We start from the raw sequence: 16266 nt of genomic DNA, 5'->3' as shown, positions 1-16266 counted from the left end.
TAGAAAATTTCTCAAATATGAAAAAAGAGCTCAATGCTCAAGTAAATTGAGGCTTCCAGAACACCAAACAGTAAAAAATGAGCTCATCAAGACATATCATGATTGAATTGCCAGATGTCCAACAACAACAACAACAAATAATTTGAAAAGCAGTCAGAGAAAAACAAAAAAAAATCACATATAGAGGGAAACCCATTAGAAAATGCAGCAGACTTCTCAACACAAACTGCAAAGGCCAGAAGAAGTTGGAAGGAAATATTTAAAGCCTTAAAAGCAAACAACTTCCAACTCTAATTAACATATCCAGCAAAACTTTCCTTCAAAACAGATGGAGAAATAATGACATTTCATGAAAAATAACTCAACTAAACTTGTACTCCAGAAAATACCCTAGACTATCCTAAACAAAAAACGATGAAACCCACAAAGCCCAAAACCCAGATGGAATGATAACACCAAGCAAGGCCAATGGATAGAAAGAAAGAAAGAAAGAAAGAAAGAAAGAAAGAAAGAAAGAAAGAAAGAAAGAAAGAAAGAAAAAGAAAGAAAGGAAAAGGCAGGAAAAGCACAGCAAAGGAGTCACCAGCAGAAAAAGCATGCAATGATAGTAATTAATCCATACCTCTCAGTAATATTTCTCAATGTTAATGGCCTCACCTTTCCAGTTAAGGACACAGAATGTCAGACTAGGTCAAAAAATGGATTCCAACAATCTGTTGCATTCAAACAATTCATCTAACCCCAAAAGTTATTCATAATCCAAAATATCAAAGGATGGAAAGTATTTCATACATCAGGACTCCAAAACAAGCAGGGGTAGAAATTTTAATCTCAGACAATGTAAAATTTAAGCTAAAACTGATCAGAAGACACAAATAAGGTCACTACATACTAGTTATGGAAACAATCCAACAAGAAATGATAAGGTATATAAATGTTTATGGGGGCTGGGGATTTAGCTCAGCGGCAAAAGCACCTGCCTGGCAAGCGCAAGGTCGTGAGTTCAGTTCCCGGTACCGGAGAAAAACCAAAAAAAAAAAAAAAAAAAAAAAGTTTATGTACCCAGTAATGGAGCACTTATTTTCATAAAACAAATACTGCTGAATTTAAATGATCAAATAAATACTAACACATTCATAGTGGGGGACCTTAATACCCCACTTTCACAGAGATCAATTAAACAAAAAATCATTTAAGAAGTCAGAACTGTACCCTTGAAGATGCGGACTTAGTAGACGTCCACAGAGTATCCCATCTTACTACAACAGAGGATCCATTCTCTGCAGCACAGAGTACTTTCTCCAAAACAGATCACATACTAGTTCACAAATTCTACTTAAAGAAATAGAAAAGAATCAAAATCACCCATGTTTCCTATCAGACCACTGTTCAATAAACATAGAAGTCAACCACAGAAGAAACTGCAGAAAATTTAGAAGCACTTGAAAGCTTCATTGGAAACCATGTTCATATTAGGAAAATGGAGCAAACTCAAATAATAACCTAATGATAAACCTGAAGATACTTGAGAAACAACAACAATCTAAGCCCAAACTGAAATTAAGGAGGGAAATCATAAAGATTAGAGATGAAATTGAGACTAAGAAACAATACCAGGGTCAACATATCAAAGAACTGCTTCTTTGAAAGAATAAACAAAATAGACAAACTCTTAGCAAGAAAAAGAGAGAAAAGACTAATATCAATGCAATGAAACATGAAAAATGCACAATTAAAACAGATACCATCAAAGATAGTTAACAACTACTACCAAAGAATTGTATTCCCACAAATTAGAAAATCTTAAAGAAATGGACAGATTTCTAGACTCACACAAATTATCAGACCTAACTCACAAAGTCACAAAAGTGCTGAGCAGCCCAATAACAAGCAAAAAAAATTGAGACAGTAACAAAAAACTACCAACTAAAAAAACTCTAGGACCTGACATATTCACTGCTGAATTCTACAAAATATTTAAGGATGTTATCTCACCAATATTCCTCCAGCTCTTCAATGAAGTTAAAAGAGACGAAGTGCTTCCAGACTCACTTATGGAAGCCAGCATCATTCTAATTCCATAACCAGACAAACCCCTACTAAATATGAAAACTGCAGTCTGATCGCTTTAATGAACCTAGATATAAAAACCTCATCAAAATATTAGCAAATAGAATGCAGCACATTATCAAAAAGATCATACATTATGACCAAACAGGTTTTACTCCAGAGAGCAAGGATGATTCAACATATGCAAATCAATAAATGTATCACACTACACAAACAGAAGTAAGGGCAAAAACCACATAATCACATCAATAGGTGCAGAAAAGTCTTTTGACAAAATCCAACACACCTTTATGATAAGAACTCTGAAAAAAATAGGTATAGAAGAACCATTCCTGAATTTGATCAAAGCTGTTTATGACAAGCCAATAGCCAATGTCATACTAAATGGGAAAAGCTCTAAATATTTCCTCTAAACTCAGGAACAAGACAAAAGTAACCACTATTTACTACTTGCATTCAGTGTAATATTTGAAACAACCAAAATACTCAGGCAAGAGAAACAAATAAAAGGGATACACATAGGAATGGAAGAACTCAAATTATCATTATTTGCAGATGACATGATATTCTCTACATAGCAGACCCAAAGAATTCCACCCCAAAACTCAGAATAACCAACATCAGCTATGTAACAGGATATGAAATCAGTGCCCACAAATCAATAGCATTTGTGTACACCAATAATTAACTTAATGAGAAAGAAATTATGAAAACAATATCATTCACAGTAGCATCAAGAAAATTTAAATACCTAGGAATTAACCTAACCAAGGAAGTGAAAGACCTCTATAAAGAATAGTATAGTATCTTTTACAAAAGAGATTGAAGAGGATGTTTAAAAATGGGAATATGTCTCCTGATCCTGGATAGGCCATACTCCCAAAACTGTTATACTGATTCAGTGCAGTCCCAATCAAAATACCAACTGCATTCTTCACAGGACTTGAGAAAACAGTCCTAAAATTTACAGAACCGGAAGAGACCTAGAATAGCAAATGCAATGTTAGGTAACAAGGGCAAAGCAAGAGGTATCATAAGACATGACTTCAAACTATACTACAAAGCAACAGTGATAAAAAACAACATACTGTTTTATACTGGCACAAAACCAGACACGTGGATCAATGGAGCAGAATAAAGAATACAGAAACATCCAAGACACATTTAGCTATTTGATTTTTGATAAAGGGACCAAAAACATACACTGGAGGAAAGATAGCCTATTTGACAAATGGTGCTGGGTAAACTTTCTATTTGTTTACAGAAGATTGAAGCTGGACCTATCTCTCTTACCATGTAATAAATTAAAATCAAAATGTGTCAAAGACCTAAACATCAAAACAGAAACATTGAACCTACTAAAAGATAAAATGGGTAAAACACTTAAAGGCATAGGTGTTGGCAAGGGCTTTCTAAACAGAACTCCAATTGGACAAGAATCAACAAATGAAATTACAGCAAAGGAATCAATTAGTAAAGTGAAGAGGAAATGGGGAAAAATTTCACCAGATATTCTTCAGACAGGACTAGTATCTAAAATATATAAATATATCTAAAATATATAAAGAACTCAAAAAATTAGATCACCTAAAGCAAAAGACCCAATCAAGGAATGAACAGATACTTCTCAGAAGTACAAATGGCCAACAAACATGAAAAAAAGGTTGTATATCTCTGACCATTAAAGAAATGCAAATTAAAACAGTACTAAGATTTCATCTTACATCAGAAAGTATGGCAATCATCAAGAAATCAAAGAATAACAAATGTTGATGGGGCTGCAGTGAAAAAGGAACCCTCTTACATTGTGCGTGAGCATATAAACTAATACAACCAGTATGGAAATCAGTGTGGAGATTTCTCAAAGAACTAAAATTAGAAATTCCATATGATCCAGCTATTCCCCATCTAGATATCTTTCCCAGAGGGCTAAAGACATCATATTACAATAATACATGCATACCAATATGTGTAATAGTACAATTCATAACAGCTAAATCCTTGAACCATCCCATATGCCCATCAATAGACAAATGGATGTGTGGTATCTATACATAATGGAATACTGCTCAGCTATAAAGAAGGATAACTTCAAGACATTTGTAGGAAAACGGATGTACGTGGAAAATATAGCACTGAGTGAAATAAATCAAACACATAAGCTTAAATACCATATGGTATCTCTCGTATGAGTTAGGCAAAGTACAAAAAGTAAAATAAAGGATGGATAGAAGGAGACAAGGGGATAGATCTCTTGTAAATGGAAAGGGGTCCATGAAACTGAGGACAAGGGGAAGGGAAAGGTAAGTAAGAAAATTTAAGATATACCATGTACAGATAATAAATACCCACAATGAATGTAAACATTATATGTCATAAACCTGAGCTAAAGAGAGGCCCCAAGGGGTGAACAAGTCTCCAGCACCATGACTGGTTTTTCTGGCCCACAAGCCCGGCCTGGCCCTGTCCTGTTGGCGCTGTTGTTTTTGCTCCCACTCGGCCCCAGCTCGGTCCTCGGCATCTTCTTCCATCTGCCCATTAATTCTCACAAGTGTCTCCTCAAGGAGATCCACAAGGAACTACTAGTGACGGGCGCGTACGAGATCACTAACCAGTCTGGGGGCGCCAGCAGCCTGCAGACCCAACTCAAGATCGTAGATTCTGCTGGCCATATTCTGTACTCCAAGGAGGATGGATCCAAGGGGAAGTTTGCCTTTACCACTGAAGATCATGACATGTTTGAAGTGTGTTTTAAGAGCAAAGGCACAGGGCGGATACCTGACTAACTCGTGATCCTAGACATGAAACATGGAGTAGAGGCAAAAAATTACGAAGAGATTGCAAAAGTGGAGAAGCTCAAACCACTAGAGGTGGAGCTGCGATGCCTAGAAGACATTTCTGAATCCATTGTCAACGATTTTGCCGACACGAAGAAGAAGAAGCGAGAGGAGGAGATGCACCATACCAATGAGTGAACGGACACCCAGGTCCCGTATTTCAGCATCTTTTCAATGTTCTGCCTCTTTGGACTAGCCACTTGGCAGGTCTTCTACCTGCATCACTTCTTCAAGGCCAAAAAATTGATTGAGTAATGAGGCACAGTCCCCTGCCCACTGGAATCCCAGCCAGCAGAACATCCGCTGGAACATGCCTGTCCCAGGGCCTCCTACCTACAGCACCAGCAAGGCATGTTAGCACTTTCCTGCCAGAACTGACCTCCTGGTGTGGGAGGACAGGGGCACCACCTGCACCCAAAAGTCAGTAAGAGACTTCTTTTAACTTGGTAGGATTTGAATTGGTTTTGCAACAATAGGACTATTATTGTCTATTATCTCATCACCTATGATGAGAAAGAGAAGTTACCTAGATAATACCAAAGCCAGCATTCATCCTGGGTTTCCTCCTGTGATCAGTTTGAACTATTTGCTGTCCTCCTCCCGCTTGCTCACCGTATTGGGCTTTCACAAAGATTTCAAAACTCTTTTACCAAGATTTGTATGACCACGTTGAACTTATTTCATACTGATTGTTATCTTTAGGTTTTCTTTTGAAAATACCCTGGACTTTATCTTCACCTTTAGCTGAAATGTTTGTATAGCTTCTGGTGATGCTTTTCATAATTTTATGTCTCTTAAAAGTGTCATGGATGTTACACCTCATAAAAGGCAGGTTTGAACTGAAGATAAACTCTTAAAGAAGACCTCATTTTAGATTTAAAACATTTGTGCTCAACTGCTTGAGCTTTATTCATGTGTGCATATTTAGTTCGATGCAGTTCCATCATGTGTAGATTTGTATGACCATGACAAGAGACAGTACAACTCTATCACCCATCCCTCATGCTGCCTTCTTATAGCCACAGCCATCCCCCACAGTACCCCTCCCCCAACCTCTGGCAACTATGACTCTGTTCACTTTATAATTTTATCGTTTGAAAAATGTTACATAAGTAGAGTCATACAGAGTATGCCCTTTTGAGATTGACATTTTTCATTCAACATAATTCCCCATGAAGTTCATCCAAGTTGTGGCCCATATTGACACTTTGTTCCTTTTCATTGCTGAGTATTATTCCACAGTTGCAGATGTACTGCAGTTTAACCATTCACCCACTGAAGGACATATGGTTTGTTTTTGATTTGGGGCCCTTCCTAATAAAGCTTTTGTGACCATTTGCATATAGATTTTATATAAATATAAATTTTCATTCTCTGGGGTAAAGGCCCAAAAGGGCAGTTGCTGGGTTATATGGTAAACGTGTTTAGTTTCCCCTTTAGTTTTGTACAAAACTTCCCTGTTCTTGTTCTAGAGTAGTTGTACCATTTTACATTTCCACTGCAGCATGTCACTGATCCAGTTTCTCCTCGTTCTTACCAGTGGTTGGTATTATTACTGTTAAAGTGTATGTAATGTCACAGTTTTAATTTGCATTTTCCTAATAACTAATGATGCTGAACATCTTTTCATGAGTTTGTTTTCCATCTGTATATTATCTTCCATTGAAAAAAAACCTGAACTACGAATGAAAATGAATGAAAGGGATTTAGAGATGGAGAAAGGGATAGAAAGGGAAGGGGGATTTTAAAAAAGAAACCACTGTGTTATGTACACATACCTACTCCGCGGGACAAATGTAAACTTCATTTACTTAAAGCATGTACTAATAAAATAACAATGAAATTTTTAAAAGAAAGTGATAGTTGTACTTTTTATTATATTTTTATCTATTTTAATTAGTATGTTTACATATTTAACAACTGTATTTCCATTTGTACCCCAAGCACCTTACACTGTGCCTGCCATCCGTTGGGTTAGAATTCAGTACAGCATGTAGAATGTGAAGGGCCAGTGAAAATGCTCCCTTTTTCCACCACAGACAGCCCTAAACCTTCCTCAGTTCTGATTGCCTGTCATGCACATTGTTTTTCTTATTTAGCTGTATATCTCAGAGACTGTCCCATATGAAAACAAGTATCTCTATTTTGTCCTTTTTAATGACTGCATTCTATTCTATTCTGACTCATGTTTTCTAGTATCACAAATTCTGGCTCTCACTGTTTTTCAAATAATTGGTTTAATCTAGTTATTCATAGAAATTTGAATTTCTTTTTATGAAGTCATTTTTCTCTCCTACCCCTTTACATACTCATTTTCTGAATCAAGTGAGAATTTCTTTTACATTAACACAAATGAGCGTGACCATTGTACCTGTCTGTTCCAGTCCAGGACTATCATTAACTGATTCATACTTGGTGTTGGAATGACTGTTGTCACAACCCTTTCTATAGCATGTAGGGAACTGTCCAACTCAAACATGGATTACTTTGGTGATTGCAAAACTCATTTGCCAGAAAAGAGTAGTGAGAATTCTATTATTCAGCACTCTGCAGCTGAGATACGGGTGAGATGTACATTTTTCTAGTTTCCATGTGGTTGGTCATCCATATTATTATTTCTAAAAATTAGTACAAGCACATATAAAAGTTTGAATGGTCCAAAAGAGTATATCTTCCTTCATGTTTCTTTCTAGAGATATGCAAAGCAAATATGAGCACACATACTTATCTCCACATCTTCCTTTTCCCTTTTATACAAATGATAAGATCAGTGTACCTGTTGTGCACCTTGTTTTTCTCATTTAACTGTATGTCTCAGAGGCTGTCCCATATTAGAACAAGTAGCTATCTTTTCTTCTTTTTACTGACTGTATCCTATTCCATGATATAAGGATATACCACAATTATCTTGACCATTCCTCTATTGATGGACATTTAACTGGTACGGTCTTTTGCTACTTCATAAAATAGACTTCCTATTTCAACAGATGGTGTTTACCTTCCCAGAGGAACTTCCCAAAGAGTAAACAAAAATAACAAAAATTTAAAGTCATAGAATACAGTGTGAGAACATAGGTCTCATTTGCCATATCCTCTACCATAGTTTTCCTGGTAAATGGGCGCCTGCCCTCACACTTTATTTCTACTCCTGCTAGATGGTAAGGGAAAGGGTTTTATGTTCTCACCTTTCATCATTATCAAATCCAAGTCCTGGAAACTTTCCACTGCCCAGGCCAGACCCCAAAGCTCTGGATCCAACATGGTTTTATAGAACTGCTCTCCTAGGTACCCAGCTGACCAAAACATAACAATCACAGTTTGTATCATAAGTGACAGGCCCGGTGGGATGGACCTGGGAAGACTTCTAGAACAGTGGCTGTGGGAGAGTCATCAAAGTGTGTTGGGAACCAGTATTGGGCCCACTGTACTCTTCTCAGGAGGGGAAGCTTGGAAGCTACCACCTCAATTACAAAAGCAGCTTACAGTTGGAGACTTTGACATTCTTTGGGGCCATGTCCTAAGAGTCTTTCTTCTGAGATCTTACTGAGCCTTCTACTGGGTGGTTTATACACTTCATAGTGGAGTCACAGCTGATACATATTTACATTGCAAGTACTGGGAATACTTAGCAAAAAGAGAAAAAGAACTCATACAGTGAGGGGAAATCTATCTGAGAATCTATCCGAGAAGCTACCCGAGAATCTATCTGAGGAATGTATGACAAAAACTGTGAGGGTTTAACCAAAAAGCAAAACCTTTGTTCCTAGTGATGATATGAGAATTGTCATAGATGAAAGTGGGAAATTCCAGGAGAATAATTATCTTCAGCATTGGTCATACCTATGTATTTGGATCTGCACTTGATTTTTTATTTGAGGAATTTTCAGTGTTACTGTTGACTGTATGGATTTTATCCTTACAAACTAACCTCTGAATTTAATCCACTCAGATATGAACCCCAATGTATCTCACCTGAACTTGCCTGCAGCTCACAGTGGTGAAGTAGCATGCTAAAATTCACAAGCCAATAAATAACTGGCAAGGCTAGAACACAAAGCCATGTTGCCAGCAGGCCTAAGTGCATAAACACCATGCTTAACTGCATCGTTGTTTACAACTCTCTCACCTACATTCCTAAGAGCATCGAATGACTCTGGTGTGACTAATGGATTGGCTTGCCCAGAACTAAGGTATCTCCAGGATATCAGTTTAAAAACAAGGACAGTCTAGGCAAACTATGATGGTCCATTAACCTTTTGGGGTTTTGAAAAGGTTTGAGGCACACTATGTGACCACTTTATGTCATTAATTTTTCTATTCTGAGTCCTTCCTCTGATATTCTGTCACTGGATCTCTTCCTGAGTTATTGGCTTGGGAATAGTGCTTTGAAGTTTAAATGGTGTTTTGGGATAAATAAAGTCCACTAAACCTAAGACAAATTCATTTGCAGTGGACTTTGAATTCTCTGAGTCCTTACTGAAGTTTTGAACACTATTAAAATGAAGACTCCAATATAAGTAATCACTGGCCAATTCATGTGCTTTATAAAACCACTTTCACTATTTGCTGAAGTTATGAGTTGTAACAAGATGAATGAGTTCAGTGATGGCAAGTTGCACTGAAATAGCTTTCCCTGTGAGAGGAGAAACTGAAGCAGGCAAGAAGTGATAAATAGGATGTTCTCCAAAGGAGTTACACACATGGCCATCATCAATAGCCAAGAGAATGCAAAGGAAAACCATGAGAAACTTCACATGACTATAATTTCAAAAGGCAGACAATAACAAGTGAAGATACAGAGAACTTAGAATCCTCATATATTGCCCACATGATTGTAAAATTCCTCACATGGGGGCTGGAGATACAGCTCAGTGGCATAAGCGCCTACCTGGCAAGCGCAAGGTCGTGAGTTTGATCCCCGGTACCGCAAAAAAAAAAAACTCCTCACCTGGTTAGACATAAAATTTATGCTCCTTCCTAGCAGGCTATCTATTTGGAAACTTGGTTTAGGACCTGAAAGTAAGCAGTTGTTGCTGGAGGTATATGAAAAAAATTAATAATTTATTTTAAATAATTAAAATTTCTTAAACGGTACCTGGTTACAACCACTTAAGCTCCTCTTTTCAACTTATGCAGAGTGACATTTCTACAAATTACTTCAAATTAGTGGCATTTTATTCTGTTTTATACGATATTTAAAATATCACATGCACAGGTACAGGGTAGGTCGTGTGCAGAGCAATTATAAATGTAGGGCCAGAATCTCTGTTCGAGTCTTGGCTCTGTCTCTTTGCCTCTTTGTGTCTCATTTCCTCCTTCACAGAATGGAAAAGTAATATCATCTGTTTCACAGTTGCTAAATTAAAACACTTACAATAGTGTCCAGTGCTATTTGCATTATTTTATTGTCTCCCCTTAGCCAAATATGCATTGGGCCTAGAATAACAAATTAATCTCAACAAGTCAATATTATTTGGCTGCACCACCTTGGGAATGCATATTTGTGAAGGAACCCGACCATTAGAACATAGATAAGTTAAGCGGGTACTTTCTTAGTAGAATTCTAAGACAGTTGTCCATGCCAGTTGGAACAAGGAATGGAATGGATAAGTAAGGCTAAATTTGAGAACAATTTTTTAGGCAGGAAAAGTTTACAGAATCCCACAGACACTTTTTTCCAAGTGTATTTGAAAAGACAACTGTGTATCAGTCTGAAACACCCTCATACTTCCACTATTTGGGAAATACTTGTCTCTTGTGTGAATTGTTTGGATAAGTTAGTATCACTGATCTTGTAATGGGGCGAGTGAATGAAAATAATTGCTTCTATTACAATCTATTTTTAAGGCTTAGATGTTAAAATTTTCACTCTTATTACACACAAGTCTATTTTTTAGAGATACAGGTACAGGTATGTTTGACTTAATAGCGTTTCATTTTCAGTTCTGCTGAAACAAAATTCTCCACCTGGCTGATTCATTTTAATATGGACAAAAATTTCACTACCACTTTGAACAGAGACGTGGGTCAGAAGTATAAAAGGAGAGCATTTGATACTGACTCGGATAAGAGCCCTAGAACTTCACTGCACCGAGTCCCTCTTTGTTCCTCATATCGAAGTACACTTCAGGACAGAACAACAACTGCTACAGTACTCCAGCCCATCTTTTCACTCCATAAAGTTTACTTACACTGGGGTAACATGGTTGTTTATGCTGCAAGTATGAAATACTACTACCTAAATAATGCTACTGAAAGTGTGGAAATGATATTGGTTCATAACTCAGAATACGTGTGTCATGAATTTCTTCCACAAAGAAAAGAAAATTCAATGCTCGTCTTCCACTTCGTAAAGACTGGCATATCCTGAAAGGACCATGCAAACAGAATTGGAAGGAGTGCAAGTATAGTGAGAACTGAGAAAATACTTTGCCCAAGAGGCAAAGCAATATTCTGGTTGAGCCATTTAGTGGATTTGAGGTAGTCCAAGATCTGACCTACCGCTAGTGCTTTCTAGGTTGTCCTGAGGGGAGAGGAAGGGACCATATCAGGGCCCTTTACTGGGACTGAAATAGCGTCAGTTTCAGGCCACTCAGAGGTAGAGTGACTCTAACAGCACAAGTCTGATCGAATCCCAGCTGAGCCCCTTTACACACAGGGCCAAGCAAACGTTGGAAAGTTGTGAATGGCGAGAACATGTGTAGTTTGCTATAAAGTGTGTCAGATAGCTATAGCTGTGTTAGAAAGAGTGCGTTTATACAACAGACATCTCTAATCTTGCAGTCTCTCTAGATCAGGATTTCAGATGTCGCTCAGCTGAATGATTTTGCCTCAAGATCTCTCACAAAGCTGCAACCCAGGTGTCAGCCAGGCTCAGGGATCAGATGCCTCACTTCGGTGACAGTGTGTGTGATTTTCGAGGGGGCTCTGCGTCCACACTTGTTCCCGTGGCTGTTGGCAGGCCTCAGCTCATCACTGGCTCTTGGCTACAGGCATCATTTCCTTCCCAGGAGCTCAGGACATGGCCACTGGCAGTCCTTACAGGAAGCCAGACACTGCTTGGGAGAGGGAGGATGGTGGAAGTCACTCTCCGTCTTTTTTAAGCCGATCTTGAAAGTGGTATCTCCTCACTTTTACAAAACTCCTGCATATGGTGAGAAAAGAACTGAAGTTTGGTGGTGCTGGGAAAAATGAGCAGGGTGTAGGGGATGGAAAAGAAAGTATCCTTTACCCTCTTAGGTTTAGTGGCCAGGGCCTGGAAATTAAAATAAAAAAACAGATGGATAAGATTAAAAAGTGTATTCTACCTGTACAAGAAAGGAAGTGGAAACTCTCACAGCAGTTAGGCCAGAGAGCTTATATGTCATCTTAACAAAATAGTGATAAATTGTGGAAAAGTGAAAACAAAGAAAAGAGGTTTGGACTTCTTCAAGTGGGAAATTGTGAGTCAGTAAATATGAGAAAAAGTAACGAAGGTAAAGTTTAGCAAGACTTCTTCGTGCACCCATCCCAGTGGTGACTTCGTGCCTCCTGTGACAATACTGCTTTTCCCTTTCCTGGAATGGAGAGTGGAAGGGGACGCCTTCGACCATAAAAATGTGTTACCTACCTAAGGGAAATGTATGCCCTACTTTTAGGCAGTTTCCCGGAAGCTAGCTGAAAGCTACTTGTGCGATAACCTGAAAATTTCACCACATTTATATATTTTGGAGTGTCTTCAAATTTGGGGGAAGATTCAAGTCATATCTATTTTATAGCTTTAAAATGTGAACTAAGCCTGGGGCTTATAGCAAAGCTTGCCATCCACCTTGAAACCCCGAACTGTCACACGTGTAAAGGTAGCTCTAGATTACCACGCCTGAGTCGGTTCAGTTCCATAACGTATTGAGCATTATTGCTCAACTTTGTGCAGGAACTTCAGCACGTCCCTCCATCCAGTGTCGCATGGGTCCAAAAGGGTAATGATCCTGCATCAGTCCCAAGGAAGTCACCCAGCTCAAACTATTTCAGTCAAAATAAGAGGTTGTATTTACTGGATTGCAACTGGTCATGTCATAGGGTGGCAAGAAGGGCCTTAGGAAAACGTTTTGGTTTTTTTTTTTAAAAGAAGTCTGAGGCTGGGAACGGGAATTCGTCATCACTAGATCTCCCCTAACTGTTTATCATTCTCTGAGTTTTCTACATGAGAAGTGCTGTGCCCACTAGCGTCTTTGGTCTTAGACACAGTGTTGGTTGCTTCCTGAGAAGGGTTCTTTTTATAGCTCCAACAGAGAAACCCTGGAAAAGAACTGGAACTGGTCTTGGAGCTGCCTACGCTGTACTCAACTTGGTACCTGTCCACCCCTGAGGAAAAGAACCAGGGAGCTATTATGAGACACACAAACAGACAGAATGTAGGTCCTCAGCCTCTAAGCCTGAAATCCTTTGGTATGTCCTGTATACAACTCTTCAACAGAGCTATCCCACTCTGTATTATCACCCAGAAAGCTGGTGGAAGGCCTTTTGCAATTAAGAGCCATCTCCCCATGGACTACTCTTGGAAGCAACCCAACCCCTTCCTCCACTGGCCTCTGATTCCATCCTCTGGGTCACTGGTTCTCAGTGTTTGGTCTGAATTAAGTATGTAAGGGAAAAGGGAATATAGTTTTACTATTTTACTAATAAAGTTTAGCAGAGTAATCAAATATAAGATAAATACCTTAAAATCTATTGCATTCTTCTAAAGCAAAAATGATAGAAAAGTAGTGTAGGAAACTCCATGTATACTTCCACAGGAATCACTCCAGTGTAAGTATGAGACCTAAGAGACCTGAATAGAGACCATGTAGCAAAAAGGAAACTTGGACTCTTTATCTTCCCAATTAATGAATAATTATTTAACATTTTCAATCAGGAACCCTATACACTTTTGGGAAGCCGGGCAGGGGGCTTAACAATAAAATAATTCAGTAACTGGTCTAAAAGGGCAAGTGGGCCAAAAAATTCCAGATAATAAAATCAAACTTCTAGGGCTGGGGGTTTAGCTCACCAGCAAAGCGCCTGCCTGGCAAGCGCAAGGTCGTGAGTTCGGTTCCCAGTACCGGAGAAAAAACAAAACAAACAAACAAAAAAAAACAAACAAAAAATAAAATCAAACTTCTTTTTACATGTGCTCCATGGTGGGTACCAGGACCACAGCCACTCAGTGATTCCGAGGGTGGCCCCTGAGAGCTAACATTATACATCATAGAGCAAATACCATAAACCAATGGAAGAATGGATTTATTGCTCAATGCAGGATGTTAGAAGTAGGTAGTGTGGTATGACAATATTTTTTAAGTGTTAGCTGTTATTTACACCTACTATTCCCTTATTTTTGCGCTCCATCATTTTGGCAAGACCATCTGGGCTTAGGGTGGAAAACAGAAAATATAGCTAGAGTCTTCTGACTTGGGCATCCTAAAATTTAAAGTCCTTAGAGAAAAGAAAGAACTCGGATGAAATAAAGCACTTGGAAAAAAACCAGCCAGCCTAAGTAAAAGCCTGGAATTAGAACAAAGTAAGCTTGCAGAGGGAATCCAGGGTGAGTCAGGAATATGAGTTTTTACAAGCACTCCGAGGGATTCCTGTGCATGTTGAAGTTGGAGAACTGGTGAGCTAGCTTCTGGTTCCCCAGCAGCAAATCCCCTGAGGTTGTGACAGATTCTGCTGCAGGCCTCCGGCCCAGACAATGCTAGAGTGGGCGGAGTGGTGGTAAAAGGAACCCAAGGAGCAGACATTGTTTTAAAGCTTCTCACTTGATTGCAATGACAAGTCAGGTCTGGGAATGTTTAATTTCCTTTCCTGTAACTCTGTTAGATGTTTCACCACTGTAAAACGTGAGAAATAAATTTTGAGAATAGAATCCAAGGTTATCTCCTCAACAAACACATTCCTTCTCTTTCTACTCTACTAATTTTCAAAACATTCTGGAGAAAATTAAAGGTGTGGATGAGCTGGAGGACCTATATCTATGGCGGTGGCCTGCAGGGTGTAGCCCCTGGACACTTGTTAGTATTGCAGATTTTGTACGCCACCCTCCGGGTGCTGGGTGAGAAACTCAGGCAGCCAGTTTGGGGCAGCAACCTGTAGGCTAGTAAGCCCCTAAAGTGATTTGATCCAACCTCACTTCTGATAACCAAAGATTCTCTTCAAGAGAAATTAAAAATAACTGATACCCAGCCCCCCATCCCAGGTTTTAATTTAATCAGCATGACACCTGGTTCCTCTAATAATTATACAGCAAAATTTGAGAATCTCTGGGGCTTCAAAGAACTTCCCCTGTCCAAAAGAGAACTGTCTTTGTGAACTAAAAGTGAAGAAAAGAAAGAAAAGATATCCATGTGTCTGTGTTTTTAAATGAAGACAACATAAGATTTTAAGAATAGGGAATTTAAAGTTTCAAGCATAAGTTTGTTTTAGCAATGCTTATAACAATTTTGGCCAATACCAGTATTTATGTTTCTATTTAGTAGTCCATAGTACTCAATGTCTAGGAGACTAAAACATTCCTGTGACTATAGTTCTATTTTTAGAATTTGATGATGAAAATATTATATGAAGATAAGGAAATAAACTTGATAACATTTTAAATAAAGATAAACTTTATTCTTCACTGTAGCACCTACATTCATTTGAAAAATAGTGACATATTTAGAACTATTACTTTTTCAGAAAATGTATAGAGTTTACATAAACTCTCTTATTGTTAGGAAGCCAAAGGCCCACACTATACTCTGTTGACCAGTAAAAGTTTATATAATTTTTTATTTTAAAATAGACAGTTTATTTCTATAATTTACAAAAGTTATAAATCCTTCCAGAAGGCTTAAATTTATAAAATCCTTCCAGAAGGGTTGGGACCCACTAATAAACTAAATTATGCTCAACACAGTCCATTTTAATTCTGTACAAATTAACCATCCACTTATAGTATCTTTAGTCCCCTCATACTCATAATATTAAATTTATTATTTCACATTTCTTGGTTACACTAGAAAATAAAGCACACAACATGTATTTTTAAAATTTCTGTTTTTCCCTAATTAAAGAACTATTTCTTTAGCTGTAACTCTAATTTTAGGTCAAATGTCACAATTTCCACCTTTCCTTCTTTTTCTCCCTCTCTCCCTCGTTTTTTCCTTCCTGTTTTCCTTCTTTCCTTCCTTCCATCTTCCTTTCCTTCTTTCCTTCTTTTAAAATATAGTTCTTGAGCCAGTTGTAGTGGTACACACCAGCACTTGGGAGGCCGAGGCAGGAGGTTCACTACAAGTTTGAGGCCAGCCTGGGCTACACAGTGAATTCAAACCCAGCCTTAACAATAAAGTGAGCCCTTGCCTCA

General features: G+C 38.2%; 1 pseudogene; it reads left to right on the top strand.

The window, feature by feature from the left end:
• The first annotated feature begins 4496 nt into the window (after positions 1-4496).
• On the top strand, positions 4497-5240 carry LOC102028438 (annotated as a pseudogene).
• The last annotated feature ends 11026 nt before the right edge of the window (positions 5241-16266 follow it).

This window comes from Chinchilla lanigera, unplaced genomic scaffold (genome assembly GCF_000276665.1).
Source record: "Chinchilla lanigera isolate Chin_1 unplaced genomic scaffold, ChiLan1.0 scaffold00024, whole genome shotgun sequence".
NCBI lineage: Eukaryota > Metazoa > Chordata > Mammalia > Rodentia > Chinchillidae > Chinchilla > Chinchilla lanigera.
The sequence above is the reverse complement of the archived record's forward strand: the minus strand, read 5'-3'. Positions and strand labels throughout refer to the sequence as shown.